Consider the following 8,883-nt stretch of genomic DNA (forward strand, 5'->3'; position numbering starts at 1 on the left):
ATGACCAGTCTGTGTATTGAGCAGTACAGGAATGGAGAGGACCAGTCTTTGTATATAGAGTAGTACAGGGATGGAGATGACCAGTCTGTGTATAGAGCAGTACAGGGATGAAGAGGACCAGTCTATGTATAGAGCAGTACAGGGATGAAGAGGACCAGTCTGTGCATAGAGTAGTACAGGGATAGAGATGACCAGTCTGTGTATAGAGCAGTACAGGAATGGAGAGGACCTGTCTTTGTATATAGAGTAGTACAGGGATGGAGATGACCAGTTTGTGTATAGAGCAGTACAGGGATGAAGAGAACCAGTCTGTACATCCATTAGTGCAATATTTACAAAATCGGCTCATAGTGCCTTAATGCAGGTCCCACCCTCGACCACCATCACCTTCCCCACACCCAATACTCACAGTTCAGGTGAGCCCTGTGATGAGACAGATGTGCAGATCTGCAGTAAGGTGGCCCCGACTTCCAACAGACGGAAAATACGAGACTGCAGGCAGACCAGAGCTCCTGCATGGATGCCATGTATAGGGGGATGGGGCTCTGCAATGCATGAAGAGAGATGTGAGCAGTGAGTGAGAATCTACAGTCAGCATTAAGGCAGAAAATGGGGAGGAGGACACAGGAACAAAGGACGAGAGAGATACTTATAAATTACCTACTCTTGTCCCTATTCTTCGTTATATTTACCCCAATAATGTTCCTAGACTGAGCTCCTATCCCTTTTATATTATCGCTTTTGCCTTATAGTGTCCTTGGACTTACCTTTTATCCCCATTATATTATCCCTTACCCCTAATAATATCTGCAGACCCACTTTCTATTCTCTTCATATTATCCCTTACCCTGATAATGTCTTGGACTCACCTCCTATCCACTTTATATTATCCTTTACCCTAATAATGTCTTGGACTCACCTCCTATCCACTTTATATTATCCCTTACCCTGATAATATCCCTGGACTCACCTCCTATCCACTTTATATTATCACTTACCCCTGATAATGTCCCTGGACTCACCTTCTTTTTCCTTATTTTTATCCCTTACCGTGATAATGTCCCTGGACTCACCTCCTATCCCCTTTATATTATCCCTTACCCTTAAAAATGTCCCTGGATTCACCTCCTATCCCGTTTATATTATCCCTTACTCCTAAAATGGACCTGATCTGCCCATCATATCCTCTTTATACTATCACTTACCCCTGCTAATGTCCCCAGACTCCCCTCCAACATCCAAGCCATAAAAATTCCAAATCTTCTTAGGCAATTCTAACATGTTTTTGGTTCTGCCAATAAAGCTTATATACATTTTTGAAAGAGAGATATTATACTTGATATTGAGAGGTAGATGCTTACACAATAATTAATATCACCATTGCAGTAAGTAGAGCAGAATCCTCTCTTGCCATGTGCACTATATGTAGTATTTATGTCATGACAGCCTCTAATTTTTTCATTTTCCATCTTACCAAAGTACATTGAGCATTTAATAGCTCTGATAGTGAACTGACAAGAGTAGAGAAGCGTAACTTCCTGCTGCTTCATTACTGACAGGAACCTGCCATATCTGACCTATTGAGAAAAACATATTTTTTTTTAGGATTTCCTTTTTTTATACTACACATTCTTCACAAAATAAGTCCTAGGATGCTGACACTGATAGCACTATGAAATGATGGTGGGCAGGACATGCCATCATACAAGCCAACCAGGTAACATATTTTGTTAACTGAGGTTTTATTGGTTGTTCTGGGTTGGTGACCTTAGCTCTGCTATATGAGATCTGAGGAGTCTTCATTCTTTGTGGCTTTCATCAGGATTATATGACAATGATTATAAATAGTTGTGTTGGATTAAATGTCACATGTTAAAGGACCATACTGTCTCCACTGACGTGATCGCACCACACGCCGCACTCCCCGGGGCCAGGGGTGGAGCGCACGCCAGCCCAGCATGGCACCATGCGTCACTGGGCCACGTGACAGCACGGCTAATCCCCTTTATGGGTAGGGATGAGCTTCGTGTTTGAGTCGAACCCATGTTCGACTCGAACATCGTGTGTTCGGTCGTGCGTCGAATTAGGAACGATATGGGCCGTTCGCGCCAAATTCGAGTGGCGCGTCACGGCCCATAATTCACTGCGGCATCGCAGTGCATTGCTGGCTGATGATTGCCCAAGCATGCACTATGACCCGCATGCTTGGCCAATCACAGCGCCGTCTGAACAGAGAGCCGTAATTGACCAAAGCCAAGGAGGCTTTGGCCAATTATGGCTCAAGGGGTTTAGTACATGCCCCACACTATATAAGGCCGCCTGCACGGCGGCCCTGTGTAGTGTGTTCTGGCGTTCAGATAGAGAGATATAGAGAGAGAGACAGACAGTGTCATTTGATTTAAGTTAGAGTAGGCAGGTCGAGTCAGTTAGCTGCAGTTACAGTGTATTGTGTATATATATGCATCCCAGGTGTTGTGTATGTATATATATATATATATATATATATATATATATATATATACACACACTGTATTCAGTTTAGCTAGATCCTGTTTTTCTCTTCCTAATATACTGACAGGCAGGCAGGTGTTTTTACAGTATTTCCAGCTACTGTACTGTGTACCCTGCACAGTCTTACCTACAGTATAGCAACCTGCAGGCAGGTGCTTGTGTAGGCTCTTTGAAGTATTTCCAGCTACTGTACTGTGTACCCTGCACAGTCTCACCTACAGTATAGCAACCTGCAGCCAGGTGCTTGTGTAGGCTCATTGAAGTATTTCCAGCTACTGTACTGTGTATCCTGCACAGTCTCACCTACAGTATAGCAACCTGCTATACTGCAGCTGCCAACGCGGCCTCTTCCCTCAGCTCAATGGCATCAGTGACTCCTTCCCTAGCCCCACCATGTCCTCCTGAGGAGTCCCTCGAACTGTTTGACCACAGTGTTGGGTACATGCTCCAGGAGGATGCCCAGCGTTTTGAAGGCTGTGATGATGATACTGAGCTAGATGAAGGCAGTAACGTAAGCACGGACAGAGGGGGTGCCCAAGAAGGACAGCAATCTGGCAGTCATGTTCCCCCTGCTGCAGCATACTGCCAGGTTTGCTCCAGTGATGAGGAGGGAGGGGATGATGAGGTCACTGACTCAACGTGGGTGCCTGATAGGAGAGAGGAGGAGGAGGAGGAGAAGGAGGAGGCACATCACCAACGAGGCAGGATGCCCTCCAGGGGCCAGCCTAAGGGCAGCACACTGACTGCATCACACCGCAGAGCTCCGCATGTGCAGGGCGCTGCTGTCTCTGCGCGTTATTCCAAAAGTTCTTTGGTGTGGGCCTTTTTTGAGACGAGTGCATCAGATCGCACCGCTGCTATTTGCAACACATGTCTCAAGCGTATCTTGCGTGGCCAAAACATCTCCCGCTTGGGCACCACATGCTTGACCAGACATATGTTGACCTGCCATGCTGTTCGTTGGCAAGCATACCTAAAAGACCCACACCAAAGAACAAAGAGGACCTCTCCTTGCTCCTCATCAGCTGGGATCTCCAACCCCACTATACCTTCAGTCCTCTCTGAGACCTGCACTGAGAGGAATGAAGGTGTAGAATTAGGTGTGTCACAGCCAGGTACTTGGGGGCAATCTGGTATCGGTACACCGACATCAGATTGTACCAGGCAGATTTTCCTGCCCCAGCTGCTGCACCGCCGAAAGAAGTTCGCTCCCAGCCATCCACATGCCCAGCGGTTGAATGCTAGCTTGGCTAAATTGCTAGCACTTCAACTGCTGCCTTTTCAGTTGGTAGACTCTGCCCCCTTCCGTTAGTTTGTGGAATGTGCGGTTCCTCAGTGGCAGGTTCCCAAACGCCACTTTTTCTCACAGAAGGCGATTCCGGCTCTCTACCGGCATGTGGAAGGCAATGTCTTGGCCTCGCTGGACAGGGCGGTCAGCGGTAAGGTGCATATTACCGCTGACTCATGGTCCAGCAGGCATGGACAGGAACATTACCTATCTTTCACTGCGCACTGGGTGACTCTTCTGGCAGCTGGGAAGGATGCAGGACAGGGTGCAGTAGTGTTGGAGGTTGTTCCGCCACGATGCCTCCAAAATACTACTAGTGGTGATTCTGCCACACCTCTCTCCTCCACCCCCTCCTCTTCTTCTTCCTCTATGGCCTCTTCCTGTGCTAATTTGTCTTCGGAATCAGCGGTGCTCCGTAGGTGTTCCAGGGGCTACGCAAGCACGCAGGCCAAAAGATGCCATGTGGTGCTTGAGCTGGTGTGTTTGGGGGACAGGAGCCACACTAGGGCAGAGATTCTGTCAGCTCTGCAGGGGCAGGTTCAGAGGTGGTTGATGCCACGCCAGTTTAAGGCAGGTATGGTGGTTTGCGACAATGGCACCAACCTCCTGTCCGCCCTCTGACAGGGACAAATGACCCATGTGCCCTGTTTGGCTCACGTCCTTAACTTGGTGGTGCAGCGGTTCTTGGGCAGGTTACCCGGGTTTACAGGATGTCCTGAGGCAGGCCAGGAAAGTCTGTGTGCATTTCCACAGGTCATATAATGCCAGTGCTCGGCTGGCTGACCTCCAAAAGGAATTTAACCTGCCCAAGTACCGCCTTATCTGTGACATGCCCACCAGGTGGAACTCAACGTTGGCCATGCTGCAGCGGCTGCATATGCAGCAGAGGGCCATCAATGAGTACCTGTGCGACTATGGCACAAGGACAGGGTCAGGGGAGCTTGTTTTTTTTTTCCCCACGCCAGTGGGCCATGATCAGGGATGCATGCACTGTCCTGTCACCATTTGAGGAGGCCACAAGGATGGTGAGCAGTAACAGTGCATGCATCAGTGACACTGTCCTCCTTGTCCACCTGTTGGAGCACACACTGCGTGGAGTAATGTACAGGGCACTTTAGGCAGAACAAAGGCAGGAAGAGGAGGACTTCCTTAGCTCTCAAGGCCCCCTTTATCCAGACAGTGTTCCTGCCTGCCCGCCGATCACACAGGAAGAGGATGAGGAGGAGGAGAAGGAGGAGGAGGAAGAAGAGGATTGTGTCAGCATGGAGGTGGAGCCTGGCACTCAGCATCAGCAGCAGTCTATAAGGGATCATTTACAGTCCCAAGAAACACATGGACTTGTACGTGGCTGGGAGGAGGTGGCTGCGGATCATGTCGTCCTTAGTGTCCCAGAGGACTCCGGACTGAATGCCTCAGCAAACCTACGCTGCATGGCCTCCCTGATCCTGCAAAGCCTGCGTAAGAATCCTCGTATTCGTGGTATCAAGGAGAGGGATCAATACTGGCTGGCAACCCTCCTTGATCCACGTTACAAGGGTAAGGTTGCGGACCTTATCTTGCCGTCGCAGAGGGAGCAGAGGATGAAACATCTTCGGGAGGCCTTGCAGAAAGGTCTGTGCAATGCGTTCCCAGAGACTGGGAGGTTACAAACTCCTGTTCCTCGACAACGTGTTGCTGAGGCTTCGGTCAGTCAAAGAAGGTGGCCGTCTGACTGATGCGTTCAGACAATTTTTTAGTCCGCAGCCCCAAGGTATGATCGGTTCCAGCAACCATCGCCAACGTCTGTTTTACATGGTACAGGAATACCTAGGGGCAAGATCTGACTTGGACACCTTTCCTACCGAAAATCCTCTGGGTTACTGGGTCTTGAGGATGGATCACTGGCCAGAGATTGCACAGTATGCAATTGAGCTACTGGCCTGTCCTGCATCCAGCATTCTTTCGGAACGCACATTCAGTGCTGCTGGAGGTTTTATAACTGATCACAGGGTGCGCCTGTCCACCGACTCGGTCGATTGACTGATCTTCATAAAAATGAATCAGTCTTGGATCACCACCAGCTACCATGCACCTGATGCTGATGTAACCGAATAATTTTTTTTGAAATGTCAGATCCCTTCAAGACTGCCTATGCTGATGCTGAGTGACTATCCTGTTATGCTGAGTGACTATCCTCTTCCTCCTCAATGATCATGCTGATAGCTTGTAAGAATATTTTTGGTTCTGGGCGCCGCCACCAGTGGCTAAGGCCCAATTTTTCAGCCCTTGTTTAACAGGGGCGTGCAATTACAATTTTTGATGCAATATTTTGCAAGGAGGGTCCGTTGCTGCACTCAACTAGAGTATTTGTGAGGGGTTGCAGTGTTGTGGCACCAGCACCAGTGCCTAAGGCCCAATTTTTCAGCCCCTGTTTAACAGGGGCGTGTAATTACAATTTTTGATGCAATATTTTGCAGGAGGGCTCATTCCTGCGCTCCAACTAGAGTATCTGTGAGGTGTTGCAGTGTTGTGGCACCAGTGCCTAAGGCGCAATTTTTCTGCCTCTGTTCAACAGGGACTTGTAATTACAATTCTTGATCTAATATTTCATAGCAGGGCCCATTTCTGTGCCCACCAAGAGTAACTGTGAGGACTTACAGTGTTGTGGCACCAGCACCACCACCACCACCACCAAAGGCCCAATTTTTCTGCCCCTGTTCAACAGGTGCATGTAATTACAATTCTTGATCTAATATTTCACAGCAGGGCCTGTTCCAGCTCCCACCAAGAGTAACTGTGAGGACTTACAGTGTTGTGGCAACACCACCACCACCACCACCATCAAAGGCCCAATTTTTCTGCCCCTGTTCAACAGGTGCATGTAATTACAATTCTTGATCTAATATTTCACAGCAGGGCCTGTTCCAGCTCCCACCAAGAGTAACTGTGAGGACTTACAGTGTTGTGGCAACACCACCACCACCACCATCAAAGGCCCAATTTTTCTGCCCCTGTTTAACAGGTGCATGTAATTACAATTCTTGATCTAATATTTCACAGCAGGGCCGTTTCTGCGCCCACCAAGTGTAACTGTGAGGACTTACAGTGTTGTGGCAACACCAACACCTAAGGCCCCTGTGACGGGAGGGCCCGTGGAACTCAGAATCCCTTGGAAAGTAGGGGATGCCCTTGTTTCAGCTCCCCATACACCTCTTATGGCTATCCTGGCACAGGGTGAGTGAGAAAATATATCTTGGACTACTTAAAATGGGACAGTAATATTTGTCCACAATATCTCCCAGGATGTATGTAGAGACTATTATTGGGTTGCTTGATTCTGAACTCAATCTGTTAATTAAGTGAGCTGATCACATTAGCCTCCAGGACTGGCTAGGAGACGAACAGTCTACTCCTAATATAGTTGTTGATGACTAGGCTGAGGAGGGGGGAAATTGTTGTTTGTATTGTTAATTGTAATTAGCTCCTGCTATTGTGTTTATACTACTGTGTGAAGCTCGGTGCCCACAAGTCTGTGTCCTACAGGTCATGTCTCTGAGTCATCTGGTCTGGGTAAATGATTTAGTAAACTAGCTCATGTTAATTAGGTTAATTAGGTTACAGGGGTATTGTTAGAGTAATATGAGCAGGAGGGGGGAACCTCATTTTCTACTGTATATAAGAGTGTATTCTGGTTCTAATAAAGATATAGTCCATGTTAGCAGTGAAGCAAGTGTCGCCTTGTTTTGTGTTTGGAAGCTTTTGGAATATCTGATATCTGTATCCAGACTACAAGGAAGTGGTATACTGGCGGAAGCACTCAAGTGGAGTGTGGGACGTTCTGTGACATTGGTGGCAAGCAGCGGGACGCTTCCTGCAGTCTGGGACATCCAAACTTCCACCTGGATCCAAGGTCCGGATAGCAGGAGAGGAGAGGAGAGGTACAGATACCAGCCGCCATGGAGGAGGAATTCAGAAGGAGGTTGCAGATAGAGCACAGAGGACCAGTATCAGAGCAGGTCCTGCTGGGATGGTGTGATTCTATTCGTTGCAAACTCTGGAAGGAAGTGCTAGCCCCTGAGCAGCGACACCAGGGAAAAGTTCTCCCCTCCATCCAGGAAAGGTACTGGTCGCAGTACGGATTGCGGGTGCGGTTTTTGGGAGAAAAACCGCACAAGGAGCAGAAAGCTGAATTAAGCAGGCTGCTCTGGGCAGAGATGAAGCTGGATGAGAGCTACAGAGCCCTCCGGTGGCATGTATCCCAAGCATGTCCCTGGATAGCGGATGACAGCCCAACGGAAGGCTTAAGCTATGGCGGCTTGGGACTGTTGTATGTGAAGCTGACAGGGGACCTTAACTTTGGGAGTGATTTGGAGTGGCGGGTGGATGAAATCATGGATTTCAGAGAAGGGCTACTGAACATTTCTGAAGTGCACTGGGCACAGGAAGATTTGGAGTTTATGGCTGTTCAGGAATGGGAGCTGGAGATCGCCTACAAACAGCTGCTAGACGTTGCTCAGTGCCAGGGCTGGGCTCCCTTTGCCTAGGACTATCAGGAAATACCAATTGACAACCCTGAAATCCTGGCTGAAGAGTCGGCAATGTGGCAGAGTAATAGTGTGCCTTGTCAACCTGCCCCCACAGCTATTCAGGCGGAGGTCTTATGGCGGATGCAGCAAGTGCTGACTGACCTTGATCCTGTTTCTGCATGGGATGATCTTGGATGGAGGAATGTGCCTGTCCAGCAGCATGCCAGAGAATCGGCAGTGGAAAATCTGGAGATTACTGTCCCCAAACCTGAAGTGCTGACAACAGTGCAGAGCTCTGCTAACCTCTGCCCAGCACTGATAGCATGTTCTGAGCTCCATGGACAGGAGATGGTGAATCTCTATCCCCAGACACCAGTTGCAGAGACAAGGGATTTTATAGACTTTTCTGCTGAGGAAGAACAACCTGATGAGCCTCCAGCAGAAGAGCTAGTATTGGGGCCAAACTTCACTGTGCTCTGTCCAGCACCAACAGTAGTATCTGTGGAGTTACAAGGAACTTGCAACAGGGCCGAGTACTGCTGGACTCTGCCCTCAACTAACAGAGGATGGATTTCCTGT

General features: G+C 48.6%; 1 protein-coding gene across 6 annotated transcripts in view; it reads right to left on the reverse strand.

Annotated features, from left to right (window-relative positions):
* Positions 1-560, reverse strand: part of ABCC9 (ATP binding cassette subfamily C member 9) — a 220,390-nt gene extending 219,830 nt beyond the window's left edge. For 4 of the 6 annotated variants that reach the window (XM_073621428.1, XM_073621425.1, XM_073621429.1 and 1 more), the window contains exon 1: positions 410-558. The gene's annotated coding sequence lies outside the window, so the exon portion shown is untranslated. Of the gene's footprint in view, positions 1-409 lie in introns of all 6 variants that reach the window. The other 2 variants (XM_073621427.1, XM_073621431.1) reach the window with 2 other exon arrangements.
* Positions 561-8,883: the final 8,323 nt, after the last annotated feature.

Source organism: Aquarana catesbeiana, linkage group LG03, assembly GCF_042186555.1.
Source record: "Aquarana catesbeiana isolate 2022-GZ linkage group LG03, ASM4218655v1, whole genome shotgun sequence".
NCBI lineage: Eukaryota > Metazoa > Chordata > Amphibia > Anura > Ranidae > Aquarana > Aquarana catesbeiana.